We start from the raw sequence: 18,456 nt of genomic DNA on the forward strand, positions 1-18,456 counted from the left end.
CATGGATTCAGCAGAAAAAAGCTTTGTGATATTGTTCTTTAAAGAATTATTAAATATCACTTAAAGATTGAGCAAACCAAAAAGAAAATTATGGCAAAAGAGATACCTGCACACAACCCTACATTTTGCCTTCATTAATTTACTTGGTAGACATTTTTCACCACAAAAATTCAGAAAATTACTGATTAATTAAATGCAGTAATGAGTAAGTACAACAATAAGACTTAGCTACTACTCTATATATACAGCTACTACTGTTATTTAATGTATATTAGTACTAGAATGTAAGTGATTTAAATTGGAATTTCACTTGCTGTTATTTTTTAAACAATGCTTTATTTTCAAGGACTCCTTTACCACCACATCAACCTCCTGCGGACGCCCGGATGTCTTCTCACATCCTTCCTCCAGTACTGTCACTTAAGGACCAAGCAGCTGTCACATGCAGAGGACAAAGCAGGAACTGCCAGTAACCTTATAACTGAAGCAGTACCTCAAACCCGATTGTAACAACACTGGGCTTCACCTTAATCGTCTTTTCCAGGACAAAGACCACTTTTCTGTGACTGGGGTGGTCCATAAACACCATGCTGCTTCTAGATGAGCGCAGTCAGTGATCCCATCAGATGACAAATTGGGCTCCTCGGTTACTTTCTAAAGTAATGAAGACTCACAAGCAGTAATTAAGTGACATTTTCTACCATTTATATGTTTTTTCTAAGAATCACAAGCAGTTTTAAATTATGACCGTCAACACAAAAAGTAATATATAATTATAGCAGGGTTTTTGGTCTAAAGAATCGTAATACTTTTGTGTAAATTATTTTAATGGAATATAAAACTTTATCCAAAGGGGCACTATTTCATTTAGGGGCTCAAATTAGTGAGAGCAGGAAATTAGCATGCAAACTAAGAACAAAATTGTGGCAGCTGTTGACATCCCCAAGGAATTATAGCAATAAAAACATATTAAAGCCTACAGACAGAGTAGGGCAGTACAGTCCTACACTTAGCTACACTTACATACTCTTATCAGAAAACAATTTCTTAACATTTACAGGACTGGCTGCTCAAAGACACGGAACCACACAGAGTCAATTCCGGAGGGAAACATGGTTTGCTATGTTGTGCCAAGTGAGATGTTCTTAGATTGAACGCGCTTTTTGTCACTTGAAAAAACTGAAAATGCTCAGTGCAAAAAATGACCATGTGGCTTAGACATGCATCGACTGGGTAGCGGGTTTGGTGGCAGAGTCACGTGTCCCAGCAGCATCGACTGGGTAGCGGGTTTGGTGGCAGAATCACGTGTCCCAGCAACATGCTCATTATTACCGCAGTATGGGAAAGTCCGCATGCACTTTCTTCACATTTTTACTTTGCTCATTTTTCTGCCTTAATTCATTATTCTTATTATGCTTCATGCTTTTTTGAGAATTTAAAGAGCATGTTTACATTATTTAGACTTCACCGTTCTCCGCTGATCTGGTGAGAGTGCAAAAGAACATTGCTCATAACAAATTAATGGAATGATAAAATGGGTAATTTTAATCAACATTTGCTTTCTACAGCATGACAGGCATAAAAAGGGAAAGGCAAATTTTGTACAGCTTTTTAAAAAATGGCTGGGAAAAAATGGCTATAAGGCTTGTTAGATGTAATTTCTGTTTAATAAGACGCCTTCTTTTTTACTTCACAGTGGCTCAGGAATTGATAAATACAGCACATTAACTTCCCATCTTTGCTTATCTAACAGCAGTTTTAAAGACATGATGGGGCACCAGTTCATGAAGAGTACAGAATCATAAAAGAGTAAGTCTGCCCCCTAGTGGCAAAATGCCTCTGCGCTTCCAAACGTTTCAGTGTGTCTTTGACAGTACCCAAATATTGTCAACTATGAACAGATTAAACCGAAATGTCTTATGTTCTTGGTTCCAACATTCTAACTGGAAACAGGCAGGTACTTCATCACTCAAATTTCATAATAAAGTTACTGGAAAAAAAATTAGATTAAAAAAGTTTTACACTGCCTGAGAACCTGACCAATGCTGAAAATGAAGTAACATTACATAGGCCTGTACAGTATAAAATACAGATGACCAGTAAAATTGAAATTGCAATCAATATTGTTTGCCTCGCCGAAAAAAAATCACTTTTTTGAATGAATGAACAAATCCAGAAACAAACAAGCAAACAGATAGATTACAGGCCAATGCATTACAGAAGAAATTACTGAAAAATGCATTTAGTTATAAATGAAAAGGAAAAGCTACATTTCCCCAGCTAGGATTGAATTTAAAGTTAAACCTTCAGTTCCTCTTATGCTGGAGGAGCGTGTTTTTGCCCTTGGGCCTTTGAATAAAGGCCCTTAACCAGAATCCCTCCAGGCATTGGCTGTCACGCCCAGCCCTTCCGGCCAACCTTGCCCCCCAGGTCTCCACCCGGGGTTTATTAGCCTCATCACACGTCCCTGCCCCCCAGTTAATTACTCCCAGCTGTTGTGTGTTAGGTCCAGTGCTCCCTAGGCCTGTACTCACAAATCTGGTCATTATTGCTTGTCCGGTCCCCTGTGCTTGTGCTGCCCTCCTGAATAAACTGCCCCGCGTAGGATTTCACCTGTGAAAATGCTGCATTGTGGGTCTGCCCTTCCCTGAGTATGTCACAGGCTGAGCCCACTTTCTGTATTTAATTTGGATAACAGCATCTACTAAATTAATGTAAATTTGATAATGAAATCCAGGGTACAGTCAACCTCTCCAAAGAGGATTTTCACTTTTATTGCTTTTACTCAATACTATTCTCTATTTGTAGAGTATTAGGGATTGACGAAATAGCATATATCTGTAGTGCCTGTATACAAATATGCATGGGGCATAAGGCAAGGACTTACCCTGGGATGGGTATCAGTGCATCCTGGGGCATGCACTCTCTGTGGACAATTTAAAGATGCCAGTGCACCCAACTACTTGTCCTTGGCTGGCAGGACCTTCACACATAGCCTCCAGCAGGGTGATTGGTGAGGAGTTTTATCCTTTTAGCCGCACTACATGTTCATAGACAAGACCAAAAGTCAGTCTGCTGTTAACAAGCACCACGGTTACTCCAGCACCACTGTGTGTCTAAGCAGTGCAGGCTTAGACTCTTAAAGCACTTAGCCATGCAAAAAGTGAATGTGCCATAGTTTACGGGATTTGTGCGTCACATCTGTGACGGTTATGAAGATGCTGACGACTGAGCAGCAGCTTTCTGCATAAGATCTGTAATAGAGCAGAGTGTTAAATCTTTCTACCGTCTTTTATTAGAATGAGCACAAAAGGCAGCCGGGATCCAAAGCAGATGTGACTAAGTTTCATGTGATTGTGGCCCCTGGTGGCTGGTTAAAGTCTCAGTCAGAGAGAGTCTGGTGACACCACTTCCATTTAGCGGGCTGGGAGAATCCCAGTATCAGTGTCAACCATGAATGAAGCCTCACTCTGGCACTGGGATAACTAACACAGGACAAAGGCCTTTGCATCAATTGGAAATCTGACCTCATTCACATTCCTTTGTCAACAAGAAACTTGACACTCTGCACTCAATATGGGAGGCTTACAAACAAATCAGGTTATTGGCAAGGGACACTGGGACATGATTCCGAGATTAAACCACAGCATATAAACAAAAGTACTCCGGTAACATAATTATATGAAGATTACCTAACACAATATAGATCAAAGGTGCAAGTGATTAATTAACTATTGAGAATCAACACTCCTGCAAAATGCAAACCCACAGCGACATACCACAATCCCATCGGACATCTGCAAACCTCGGGTTTCGTTACCTGAACTAAAAAGAAGTCAAGACGACTCAGAATGCCCACGATGCACCAAGCTCCCTCCACAGCCACGTCAAGCATAACCGGTGCCTCCGATCCTGAGGAAATGTAAACTTCCACTGGTGAGAAAGGAACCATGCTGAAAAACTTTACATTTGTAGCAGAATTATGTTACTGTTACTTAATTACATAAACCAAGTAGCAGCCTTTCACACTCCTAAACTTACACAACCGGATTTCCTCAGAACAAAAGCAGTCTACCAAAGTTAACTGTCCCAACACCTTTATACCATTAGCAATGAACTAATACCTAGCACCCATTACCTAATAAGTCCTAATGTCCCAGCTGTCACATTATTATTAAGAGAAATGCATAGAACAAACAGAGAATTTATTGCTATTGGTCAACTTATTAAGTTAATTAACTTATAACACAGATGTACTACCATTATATAAGTACTTAACATTAGCAAAATGTACAGCTGTGTAAACTGGTAAATTGGTGCTAATCAGTTTACATAAAGAAACTCAGGGCCAGTGGAGTATAAATTGTAGTTTTTTCATCATGTGGGCATACAGCTGCACATATTTACTGCAATAACTTAATATTTACGGTGTTTTTGCAGAGAACAGCTGTTATAGTCGATGTATGACCTTGTCTACAAGGACTGAGAACACGACTCTCTGCTTCTGCTTTATGTCTCATAACAACATTCTCCTTCTTAAAGTATTTTATTTTATAATTGGCTTGCTTCATCCTCCCCATACAAGGTTACTCTCCTTCACGTTTAATTGGATATATAGTTTTGATCTGAAACCATGTTTGAAAAGATCTAATTCAACGTGGTTGCCCAGAATTCAAATACCATTTTCTTTTAATTTTAAAAACATAATTCCTCTGCTTGAAGGTAATAAGCTCAGATTTCCTGCATTATCCATGTTAATAGTTTTTGCACCCTTGGGGAACTAAGGGGGACGAAGAATATATCTTTAATATTAAAGAATCCCCACTTCTAATTTGTTGCTGCGCCTCCCCTTCCTGTTACAGGTCGAGCCCTGGCCTCCAGGCCTGATGATGTCATGATAACCTGCATGTCAGCCAGGGGGCGCCGTTACGAGGGTCCTGTGCCAGATGCAAAGGCTGCTATGTACAGGTGAATTTGCTTAATTATTGGCTCTCAAGTAAACTGATACTTCGGAGATGAGAGTAAGCAGATAAATAGGCTTCAGAATTGCTGATCAAACTGCAAATGTAATATCTGTACCAGTAATAGTACAGAAGCAAGTAACTGTGGATGAAGACTTCAGGTACGTAAAGATATAGTAAATGCAGAAATAGCTTGGTTGTTAAACACAGAGCTCATAGCTGTAACTTCTCTTTTTAATCTTCATTTAATTTCAGACAAAGAGACTATTAGCAATTAGGAGGCTGATTTGGGACATTTCTGAATCAAAGGTTTTTAAAGGTTCTGGTGCTGAACTTGTAAATTGAGTGGTGTTTTAAAGTCGTAGTTGAATTTATGGGGTCCTAATTATTAGCTAGTGATGCCTTGAATCTTTAATATTAATATTTCAATATATTCGGCTTCTTCTGAGTCATATTCATTTTCATGAAATTGTTTTCATTTTTGTCATGTACCCAATAATAATACATAAAAATAGTAGCTTACCCTTTCACGGATGGTGTGGGTTGTTATAGCAAGAAGCATGATAGGATGCATATTTTGAATACTTCATTGTGTAATGATGTCCAGACTTTACACTACAATATCGTTTAAGACTGAAAAGAGGTGTTCAGGTTAAACGCTGTATCTGCGATGATACGTGCAAATTACAAATTGAAAGTCATTCACCGCCCCCTTCTGGAAAAATTGTCAGTATTATTATTTATTAGTACCATATACAGTTAAGTCCATTTCGACTCCCGGTGACCACACAAACGGCATTGTTATAGAATTTTTGGTCTTCTTCTAACAAACGGACTCCCGCACACACACTTGTGAGGTTACAAGCATTTATTGACAACCTCAGGCAGAAATTATCGGGCAAAAACCTAGTCTGGGGAGGCTTGGGGACAGGATACCAGACTTGAAATCGCGGAGCGGGGTTGCTGGCGGGGTACACAGAAATCCTGGAGTCGGGAGCCTTAAGTCTGTCCTGGACACAGACTGCAGACATGAGGAGGACACACGGAGTAACTTCACGGTGTGGGAGGGCTGGAAGTGAGATTAGCTTGATGGGCAGCAGATAAAGGTAACATTGCTCCACACGTCTCATATGGGAATAATTATAATAATTTGCATCAATCCATGGATCATACTTGGTCTAAATGGTATGAGATTAATTGCAGACAGCTGTGTTCTCGCATTCTAATAGTCGGGAGGAAAGGCGTGACAGAACCCCCCACCCCCCCAATGGCCACAAACTGGAGGCAGAGGTCTTCCATGGGCGCCCACTGGCTCACAGAGTGGGCTGATCTAGGTGGTCCTGGTGCAACTGGACCACCATGGCTGGATCCAGGCCGACACCCAGGATCGCTCTTCTGAGCCGTAACCCTCCCAGACCCCCAAGGACTGCAGCTGGCCCCATCTGCGTCGCAAGTCTAGAAGGGCCTGAATGGAGAAATCCTCCACCGGGATCGGAGGAGGGGGACCGGACAGATCCATGGGAGGATCTGCCAGACGGTAGCGGACAGGTTTCAGGAGTGACACATAAAGGTAGGGGAAATGCAATATACTCGTGGAAGTTGCAGATGGTAAGTAACAGAACCCACTTTCTGGAGCAGCTAAAAGGGACCAATGTACTTTGGTCCCAACTTACAGCCGGGCAGGTAACCAGAGGTTCTAAGTGGAGAGCCAAATTTGGTCCCTGGGAAGGAAAGTTGGGCCAGGTCAACGTCTTGCATTCCGCCTGTTTCTTCTGAATGACGGAATGCTTACAGAGGAGTCGGTGGGCCCATGACGAGTCACAATGATTCCGTCTGTACCACTCCTCTATGGATGGTATGTTGCTGGGAGTCCCAAGGGAAGAGAGGGGACTGAGAACCACTGACACACTGAAAAGGTGAGAGGTGAGTAGAGGATTAAGTATGTGATTTCTTGGTGTACACAGCCCAGGCTAGGTACTAGGACCCTTCGAGTAGCACACATCAGGTGAAGCATCTTTCTAACCTCCTGGTGTGCTGTCTCAGTGAGCCCATTGGACTGGGGGTGATATGCCGAGGTGAGGTTGAGGGATATGCTAAGACAGGTACAGAGGGCACGGAATACTTTTGCAGTAAATTGGGGCCCTCAGCTGTATACAATGTCTTCAGGAATCTCATAGCGGTGGAATACCCATGTAAACAATAAGTCTGTTAACTCAGAAGAAGAGGAAACTCCTGACTCAGTCTAGGAGAATCAGTCTATACATTTTAGGGAAGCGATCCATGATCGTCAGGATAGTAGTGTAACTAGAGAAGGTAAGTCAGTGATAAAGTCTAGGCCTATATGGGACCATGAACGAGTAGTCATGGGAAGGGGTTGAAGGAGACTGGTGGGTGGCATTAAGGATACCTTATTCTGGGCATACATGGGACAGGAATGCACATACTGCTTCACTTCTTGTTGCCAGCCAGGCCACCAGTACCACTGGGAAATCAAGCGAGTAGTGGTGGTAGTAGGAGTTCTGAGTGCCCGGGTGGCCCAGTCCCAACAAGGTATGCACCCTCTGGAGCACCATGTTGCGTAGCTGGGCCTTCCGAACACCTTCCCTGATGGGCAATCAGCAGGTGGGGGCTGCCATTGGTTTTCCTCTTCCAACTGTTCTTCCACAATTACTATTGTTGTAGTTGCACTCAGAAGGAGTATGTTTTTTCGAAAAGAAAGCACATGAGTGTGTCTTACCAGTGGCCAGGTCGCTTTGTGACAGAATGGCCCCAATGCCGACTTCTGAGGTGTCTATCTCCACCACAAAGGGTTGGGAGAAGTCAAGTTAGCCCAACACAAGAGCAAAGCAGAACCGGCCCTTCAGTCAGTGAAAAGCTACACTTGCCTCCGGGGACCACTGTAGCTTGGACCCTTGGGCTCGGAGGAGGTTAGTTAAGGGACCAGCTACCTTTCTAAACCCTCTTATAGAGCGCCAACCAAAATTCACACACCCCAGGAGGCGTTGCAGGTCCTTCACAGTGCATAGCTGTCGCCAGTCTCGGACATCCTTTACTTTATCTTTGTCCATCTCCACATCAACCAGGTGGTTCTGGTAGCCTAAGAACTTGATGGTGGTCTTTTAGAACTTGCACATTTCCCCTTTAACATACAGATGGTTATCCTTAAGCCATTGAAGCACAGTACACACATGAGGCACATGCTGCTCCAACAAATCTGAATAATCCAAGATATCATCAATGTATACTAGGACAAATCTATGCAACATATCACTCAGAATCTCCCCCATGAAGAACTGGAAGATCGAGGGACTATTCACTGATCCGTAGGGCATCACACGATACTCATACTGACCAGTAGAGGTAACACAGGACGTCTTCCACTCATCCCTGGATCGGATCTGAATCAGTTTGTATGTGCTTCATAGGTCTAGCTTGGTAAAGATCTATGTGGATGTGAGGTGATCCAGGGCAGATGGGATGAGTGGAAGGCGTTCATGGCAGTTTTTGGTTATTGCATTAAGCACCCAGTAGTTAATAAAGGGATGTAGTCCACCATCTTTCTTCTTAACAAAGAAGAAGCTTGAGGTAATGGGGGAAGTAGATGGATGGATGATACCTTGTTTGAGGGCCTCTGGGACATACATTTTCACAGCTTCTCACTCTGGACAGGAGAGTGAGAAGATGTGTCCTCTCAGGAGAACGGCTCCTTGTATTAGCTCGATGGTGCAGTCTGACGTGCGATGGGGTGGGAGCCCAAGTCCCTTTGACTTACTTAATACATCACGGAAATCCTGGTACCAATGAGGGATGGAGGACATGTCCTTGGGCTGGGGACTCTCCACGGACAACACCCTACAAGGTAGCACAAGTTCGAAAAATTCTTCAGACTAGGACCGGATGTCTGTTACCTTCCAGTCTATGTGAGGGTTGTGTTTGCAACTGCTCAGCAGGGTTAACTGCTGAGCAGTTGGTCCAGGTGATGATCGATGTACAATCCGCATTGCACGAGGAACATCTTCCAGGTGTCTGGGTTGCCGTCATATCGGTTTGGCACAGTGAAAGGCACCTAGGACGACTGCCAAGGTGGAGCACAGACTTCAAGGTGAGGGAGGGCTGGAAGGATGTGGGTTGGTGGTTGACGGGCAGATTGGGCAGGGCCAGCAGGGTGGAACGGAGCTAGATAGAAGACAAAGGTAAGATTGCTCTGCATGATAAATCAACAATAAATCCCGTCAATCCATGGATCGCACTGGGTCTAAATGGTATGAGGTTAATTGCGGACAGCCGTGTCCCCGCGATCTCATGGGGGTGAGGTGGGTGTGACACTTCTCATACATTATTTTCAAGGGAAAGGCATACGTGAAATAAAATAATGGCTATAATGTCTTGTGATTCATGTGCTTATCAAGAAAAGTTATGGGAAAATAGATATTTTAATCTTTGAATAAAAAAATGAGAGAGATATAGCTTCTTTTTATTTTTCCAATGTACTCCGCAGTCTGTCATTAATATGCATGCAGCACAATGTGCAGGGCTTCAAAAACTGCACTTCAAACAGTTATATTCCACAGCTTCAGTGTTAGATACTAAACAAACTAATGAAGTTCCTCACATCATGCTGTTTTTCCACTTGTTAAAAGTAAGACATTTGGACCCTGATATAAGGCCCTCATTAGCTAATGAGGTGCCCATACATAGCTTTGAGGCACAAAATGCTGCCGGGTGTGTATGTTCTGCTGAGTGAAACGGTTGCTGATGTTAAGTAGGAGTGAGATTATTCTCCTGTCAATATCTTAAGAAAACAGAACAACTGTTTTGAGTTAAAGGTCCTCCCAGGACTGGGTCCTTGGTCGCTACACTTAGCATGGCTGCTGGAGCAGCTGAAGAATCTCTCCATATTTTCCTAGCCTGTTTAGTACTCGTAGCGTCCACCTAGTTCCGGTATGCATACCTAAATATTGTCACACGGGCCTGTGTTTGGCATATGTACTGTTGTTATGCCCGTACCTACCATTGAGGACACCGAGGTCAAGTATTCAGTATTTTTCCTGCAACTCCAATAACCACAACCCATTACGGAATACACCTAGGAAGGGCTAACACTTTTGACCATGATGCCGTGATGTTTTAAAAATCATTGCTACGGTCCAGATTGCTGTAATGGCATTTCTATTAATAAGAATTTCAAAAGATAATCAATTGCTTTTTTTCCCTCAGTTCTGTTGAGTTTTGGATGTCATTTCTTGCTGTTTTCCTTTTTAAATGTATTATGCGACATGCAAATTTGTGCTTGTGGTTTTAATCTAGAGTGGGTGCAATGTGACTGAGTTTGCTATTGCTGGTGCTATTCCTTATTTTATCTTTCTGTGTCGTCCCTCTTGTGGTCTTAGACTGGAGTGTTTAGAAGCTTGTTAGTAGGTCAGGGACTATTTGATCGGGGTGGGAACTCCACACTGGAGGCTTCCTTGTTGTGTGGGAAGACCTTTGTTTATCCCTGAAAGCAGCCAGTAAGCTTATGGGTTTGCAGTGTAACAGGCTTACAGGCCTGGGGGTACAATTACCCAGCATGCACAGCTAGTTAATCACAATCAGCCAATCATTCCATTTCCCCGCTGCTGGTGGCTTCAGTAGACAAGGTTACATCTTCTACAGCCTCCTGTGATGATCGCTTACTGCTCTTGTTTCTCTGTGAGTTTTCTGGTCATGGAGCTTGGTTAATATATTCCTTTAGCTAATAGAAAGGACATTTGAAGTGAATAAAGTCTGACTTCCAATTACACCAACACCCAGGGCTAGTGTGTGGCTGTCTTTGCTGCCTGAAGTTACTGTTACTACCTACCAGCTATGTACCTGTTAGTGCACTAACATTGACCTCAGGATTTCTGGGAACTATTAAAATGATTCCTTCTTCACACATGTGCATCAGCATCACTCAGAGCCATTTTAAAGGTGAAGGGGGGCACCAGGGGGCCCATTCAGATTTGGGGGTCTCCCCCCGGTCCCCATCACAGGGCACACACATACCGTTCACATCTCCAATTTGGCAACTCCAGTTAACCTCAGCATATTTTTGGACTGGGGTGGGGGACCGGACTACCCAGAGGAAACACCATGACTACGCAGGAAGAACATTCAAACTCCACATACATGGAGCCACAGCAGAGACCAGAGGCAACAGCGCTAACCATGCTAATTACTGCACCACTATGCTGCCCCCGTTGTCAATATATGCATAGAATTTTGATTATGGTGTTGGTGCACTATTTTGAAAAATAGTGCTGTCTAAGACAATATGCTTTGTGTCACTGACAGAAAGGGGAAAGAGATTTGAGCAGCTGGTAATTCTAGGTATAGAAGCTGAGTTACTCCTGAGTTTCTCGCTTTGGTAGCTCTGGCGTACGGCTGCACTTCAGAACTTCATATAGCTGTGATTTACATTGGAGGAGGATTTTGAATCTAATGTGTTGGAAACAAACATGCAGCAGCATGCTGGGCATCTTTTTGCTTTATTCTTGGATGTAATTTCATAAATCATTTCACCACTAGAGGTCGTAGAAGGAACTGTTAAGAGGTTTTATGATGACTTTGATTTCTGAGTTCAACCCCAGTGCAAGCAGGGGGAAAGTTGGATATATACAATTTAAGCGCAAATCTTAACAGTGTCATTTTGTACTTTGGATACAACCCCAGTTCTAAAAACACAAACATTTTTTTGAGTATCCGCAGTACTTGTTGAGTTGAGCCTTAGGCTCCTATTCAGCACTGAAGAAGGATGGACGGCAGTTCTGTGTTCTGCTAAAGCAAAATTATGTGCTAAGGAGAACCTCTGTTCCATCCACTTCCCCTTAATGATGCTCTTGCTTTTGCAGTGATGAACAGCCACAAATAAATGGCCTGCAAATAATCGAATGCCGAGCCCTTGTTCAGATGAATGCTGTGGTCCACCGGCCCATGCTGCTATGCATCATGGGGGTCCTGGAGCTCATTTCAGGCAGCAGTCCACCACAGATGGGATGCCAAAGCACACACTCCCAGTCATATATGCACTATCTAGACATGCCTGTTAGCCTAGCCGCATGTATTTGTGCTGCAGGAGAAAAGCAGAGCACCCTGAGGAAATCCGCATGACCAGAGCAGAGCCAGGGTTCGAACCGCAAGCCCTGCAGCATTACACAACTGCTGAACCACCAATGCTAATAAAATACTATATTTTTATTTAGAATTCACCATAAAATTCACCATCCTCACTTACCTTATAGTATTTAATTTAAATCAATTTACATCTATTTAACTTCATTTTAATTTTAGCTGTATCTTTTTTTATATTATTTATTGTTATTTTGGGCCACTTTTTCCTGTCTCTGAGCAGCTGTAACATAAGCAGTTTCCTTGGAGACTAGTAAAGTTTTCTAATTCTGATAATTTAAACTTAAAGGCATTAGTAGTTTGAAACAAACTGAACACTTGGTGGCACTGTTCCCTCTGAAATGTTCCCAAACAACAGAAATAGAAAGAGACCAAGGACGATGTGTCTCTACAACACGCCCTTCCCCATAAGTCACATCTATCTGCCATACCCTCAGAGCCCTGTGGAATGTTGACAAGCAAGACGCTGTTCATGCTCAGCGATGATGTGCCGCCATGATGGTGCCACCAGTCTGTGCAGCCGCAGTATCGCTCTGCAGCGTCTTCTTCTCTTCTGGGGTCCAGCCTACTTTCTACATCTCTTTATTTCTAATCTTGACACTGAAAGTTTTTGGAAAAGAACATGCTGTTGAGGAAGATATTTGGAACTAGAATCATTTGGTTTAATGGTACGTTATGTGACAAAGACAATTAACCGAGTAGTATATACTAGAGTATTTAAGTAATCCAGAAAAGCAGGATTTTGCTGGTTACATATGCAATTTCTGACTGCACCAACTGTCACTTGGTTGATGTTTTTCACAATATTTATCAAATGCTTTAGTCCAACAATCCTAATTTGGAATTTTTTGGAGTCAGTCAGCCAGCATTCCTGGAGCACTTAGGGTTAAAGATCTTGCTCGATGGCTCAGCAGTGACGGGACCACTGTAAAGGCCACAGGATTTGAACCCACAAACTAGTGGAAGTTGGCACAGACCCCTAACCCACTGCAGCTACAAACATTAAACAAGGGCTGAACACTGATAAGCCCAATGTAAAGGATCTAGAGTTTGAACCCACAACCATCTGGATGTTGGCACAGATGCGTAACCCACTAGGCTACACCCGGTACACACTGTAACTGTCATGGCTTCAGTTGAGTCAGATCATTAATGCATGCGCACATCTTCATGGGAAGCTTATTTTTTCTTCTACTTGGAGATCTTCCCCAGGTTCTCCCCTTGTTTCTTCAAGTAGAAAAAAATCTTAATAATAATAATAATAATAAAACCTGGGTTTTCTTAAACCTGCCAAATGAGAATCAGTGTTTTGGGGAAGCAATTCTCTGTGTGTCTCTGAGACTCTGGTTACTATGCAATTACAGTAATATATCAGACATTTATGGCATAGAAGATTTATAAAAGTGCAACTCGATCATGAGTCTGACTAAAACAGCACCACTATGTGCTTTGTGTCACCCCATTGCAAATTCAGATATCTTGCATCTTACAGCTTTTCTGTTCATTTTCCAAGGGATTTTTTTGGGAATAACTGTAAGATGCAAGATACCTGAATGTGTAATGGGGGTGAGAGAGGTCTGTGTCTGCTGGAGCTGAATCGCAGCTGGGGATCTTCAAGCATATAGTGGAGCAGATGCTGGATAACATCCAAGAACAGCAGGAAGCACATCAATGCCGAGGCGGATATCAGCAGCCTGAGCCCCGCACAGAGGGGACCGTGTATACACCGAGGAGGCTGCGTAGACGGCATTTCCGACCTGCCAGCATTGCTAGTTATTCCTCAGGAAGAGCGCAGAAAACTCCCAGCCTCTCTCTTAAATACATCTACCTCCCAGATAATCAGGTTATAGAAGAGCTAGGAAGTCCAGATGTAAAAAATATACATCATTTAAGGCATCAGTTTTGATAGCTAAGGACAGAAGTCACTGAGCGAGTCCATGACAGCCATTAGCCAAGAATTTGCCGTGGTTTACGCTCATCTGCTAAGGCTCCTTTCTGGGGGGGTTTATGCTCAGCAGTTACCTTTCCTTCACTTTACAGAGAGTGCTGGGGGTCCATAGATGCGTGTGGCCCATGGTGTCTCACCTGCATCCTCCCCCTTGGGCTTTTTCAGACCCCTGAAGTAAGTATGAAGCAGCCAGGACCAGGTCTCCACGATATGGGCGAGGTTACATGCTCCTTACTCTTTGCCTTCACATGGGTTTTCCAAACTGGACTTTCTCTGGCTACTCACCTAGGACCAATTTGCCTTGGGAGACCCTACCAAGGACCCCCGACAACATAGCTGTCAGATTAGCATAGGGTGACAGATTGGAGTGACAGTAAGGTCCCTCCATGTAACTTCCAACCTCTTTCTGGTAGTGGTCATGGGGAGGCCTAGAGCCTGGGCATAGAGGGCACATATATACACACAGTGGGCAGTTTAGAAATGCAAGAAATTAGCTTTACTGCATGTTTGGACTGCTGGAGATGCTACAGGGATAGCCTGAAAACTCCACGCATTCAGAGCAGGGACAGGATTCGAGCCACCCAACCCTGGAAGTGTGAGGAACCGTGCTACCCTGAGGACAACGTGTGAAATATAAATTAGGGTCGTATTTGGTATAACTGCCCATGTTTAGAACTGGGACGTCATTGGATCAACAGAACAGGCTCCACATTTCTGCATGCCAGTGAAATTTGCTTTGCTTTTGCGCCAGAGATATGTCTCTCACAATGCTTATCACAAAATACTTTATCTACAGTCGCCCACTTCATGCTACAAGCCCTTGACATCATCATCAAAAATAAGGTTAGGCCAGCATGTCGGAAATGAACCAATTCTTTGCCTCTTAATGGCTGCCAGCGACTGGTTCCTCGTGGATTCTGCGCAGGACGTCCTCTGTTTAAATGCCAATTGTAAAATTATGAATTAGGACTGATTTTCTGCCGTTCTATATTTTCCAGACTTTTTTCTGCGGTTTATATTAAGGTCTTAATTTTAAAAATTAAGGGTTTTTTTCTGGGTGATATTTTTTGTGACATGTGGTCTATTTTGTCAAATATGTGATGGCTTTCACATGCCCCTTTTTAATTACAGAATATAGGCCATGCAAGTTTTAATTAAACCAGTGAAACAGTGCTTAAGCCCCATCATTTCAGACAAGGCTCTAAAAGTTTAGCCAGCTGCAACAGGCAGAGGTGAAACTGCATCAGCCTGGGACTACCCTCCTTCCTGGACACTGTACTTTGGATGGAACTCAAGGTAATCTGTCTTATAAAACAGGTCAGCAATTGTGTCCTCTAAACAAGCGTGGTTTGGATGGAATTCCTAACAGATGCTACGATGTCTTTCCAGAATTGGGGTGTCCCCTTCTGAGAGTGAACACAGCTCTGTCCTACAGTATAGTAGGATAACATGTATCTGTTAAGTATACTTTAATGTGTTAGTATACTGTAGGCTTGGCATTTCATTCATCCATTAATTCTTGCAATTTTAATTTAAACTTTTTTCACATGATTGGGGTGTATTTATTCATTTCTACACAGGCTGCAAGGTTGGGAGAGGCAGTCTGATATGACCGTATCTCTAAGATAAGCACCTCTGCATCCCGCTGCTCTCAGAAACATGAATATTAACTCCAAGCAATGGGAACTTAATTTCCTTTATCTACTCAATTTCATTTAACTTATTCATGAACTGAATCATAATATTATTTAAAGGTACAATCCACCAAAAATAATTTCACATTCATTATTTACTCAATTAGAAATATGCACCAATAGGTGAATATAGAAACAATGAGAATTTTAACTATAATCCGACCTTACTTGTGGCTCACTGATGGAATTCAGCAGTTTAATAAAATCTTATCCTTTTAATTGCATATTGAATTTGTGATGGAATGGAAGATAATATGCTAAACATAAATATATCACTATATGGAAACATTTATTGAAAATAAAGAGAAGGAGGATAGCAATATATCTAGTAAAGATACCACGACAAGAAATATCCTAACCATTTACAAAAACTTTTCTCTTTGTAGATGTCCAGGACAAACTGGAACACAGTGTTTTCTAGTAATGAAAATGCTCTAGCTGTGTGTTTAAGGTGTGTGTAATACAATTTCCATCGGAGTCCTTCTGAGCCTTTTCTCATTGCCACCACAAACACTAAGGCTGACACTCTGTCTGCGTACATTATGTAATATGCCTCCTGAAGCATCTTTTTTCTTGCATCACAGTGAGGAACAGAGATAAACAAACCGTGTCTGATTTGTGGGGAGTGCTGAACATCACTGGAGGTCCAGTCGTTCATCCACTTCTAGTGTGTATTCCATGAATGAAAACTGAATTAATTAAATAATCTATCTATCTATCTATCTATCTATCTATCTATCTATCTATCTATCTATCTATCTATCTATCTATCTATCTATCTATCTAACATTGAATTGAAACTGATACCAGGCTTAATGCCACCCCAACTACATGAATAACTTTGGCACAATATACATATTACTATTTATGGAGTCCTTTACAGAACAGCTGTATTTTTTTAAATATATTTTAATGTATCTAGTGAAACCTCAGAAGAGGAGCTGTTATTCATATAATCAAACTATAATGAGCATTAATACAATTAAATAAATGTTGTCTGGATCTGTAATACATTAATTTCCAATCCACATGTTAGTAACATAGCTCCTTTGATAATATTGCTTCCCTTGACTATTCATCCATCCATCCATCCATTTTCCAAACCACTTATCCTTCTGGGTCACGGGGGATCCAGAGCCTATCCCGGAAGCTACGGGCACGAGGCGGGAAACAACCCAGGACGGGGGTATTATAGTCCCTTGACTATAATAATGAATATTCACCAGGTAACATAATTGGCAAATGCAGATGTGCGCTGCAGTGATAGACCTGCTTTATTAGTCTTTGCAGTACTTTGCATTATTATATAAAACTGAAATGTCATGTTTAATCCAAGCACAGACAATTATCCTGTTGACATGTGCATGTTAATCACATTTAGTGATGTTTGTGTTGATGTTGGCTTCTCCTGGACCGGGTCTCTATCTGGCAGCGTGGCTGTACCAGGCTGGGACCTTGCATGCTTTGGACCTCTGTCAGAGGACAAACTGCTTCCTGGAGTCCAGCAGAGAACGCATCTCCAGGGTTGTTGACTGCAGCTGTCTCTGCGGAACATCCAACTCAGACAGACTAATGGATTCTGGGTGCATCTTCTGTCCCAATACAGGCAAACAGAAATAATTCAGCAGAGCGGGAGCGGCTTCATTACGTAATGTGGCTGAAGGACTTTTATTCTGCCACCTTCTCTATACTCAAACTTATACTCTTAACTACAATTAGCATTTTTTTCTGGTGCTTTGGCAACTTTACACTACAGAATGAGAATTATATGAGAATCATATAATAATATATAATGATATATATTGTCATTATGGATCTGGTTAGGGTTAGGGCTTCCTCTGCTGCCCCCTGGAGGACGGGCTCCCCCGTTGGGTCTGGTTAGGGTTAGGGCCCAGCAGTGATCTTGTTTTTCTTGAAAAGAAAAAATACAGTCAGTGACCAAAAAAGTTAAGCACCCAGACAGAGTGGTGGAAATTAAATGAATCTGCATGTGGTGAAAGGTCATGTGACTGTATCGCAATGATTATAGTATCAGATCAAATGGACAACAGAGTTAGCAGTATGGGCACACTGCTGGTCCCCAGTTCAGAAGGTTGTGGTCCTCCCCGGCCTTGATACATGTGGCGATACAGAGGGGAAGGGCCCACAGAGGGAAAACAGCCATTGTTTCCTCTCCTGCGGCAAGTCGGCCCACAGCTGTTGTAAGTGGCCCTCGAGATCCTGCAGATCGGCACTGAGTCTGAGTTGACGTCCAAGCTGATCCCACACGTGTTCAATTGGGGAAAGATCGGGGGACCTGGCTGGTCACGAGAGGATCTCAACATGACACAGGCATGCTGTGTGTGGATGGGTGTTGTCTTGTTGAAAGACTTTACCAGGGTGCTGTCTCAGGAGGGGTAAGACATGCGGACACAGAATGTTACTGATATAGTGCTGCGCCGTCAGGGTCCTCCGATTCACTACCAGAGATGACCTGAAGTCACACCCTATGGCTCCCCACACCATGATGCCAGGAGTAATGCTGGTGTTTCTCTCCACAACATTGGGAGGATTGGTCCTCTCCCCTCGGCGCCGCCATACACACACACGACGGTCATCCATGGTAATGTGGAACTAAGATTCATCGCTGAACATGATGCAACATCACGTCATCAGTGGTTATGGCTCCACTCCACACGCAGCCGTCTCTGTGCTGTTGGTAACGGCA

The sequence above is a fragment of the Paramormyrops kingsleyae genome, chromosome 16 (assembly GCF_048594095.1).
Source record: "Paramormyrops kingsleyae isolate MSU_618 chromosome 16, PKINGS_0.4, whole genome shotgun sequence".
In the NCBI taxonomy this organism is placed as follows: domain Eukaryota; kingdom Metazoa; phylum Chordata; class Actinopteri; order Osteoglossiformes; family Mormyridae; genus Paramormyrops; species Paramormyrops kingsleyae.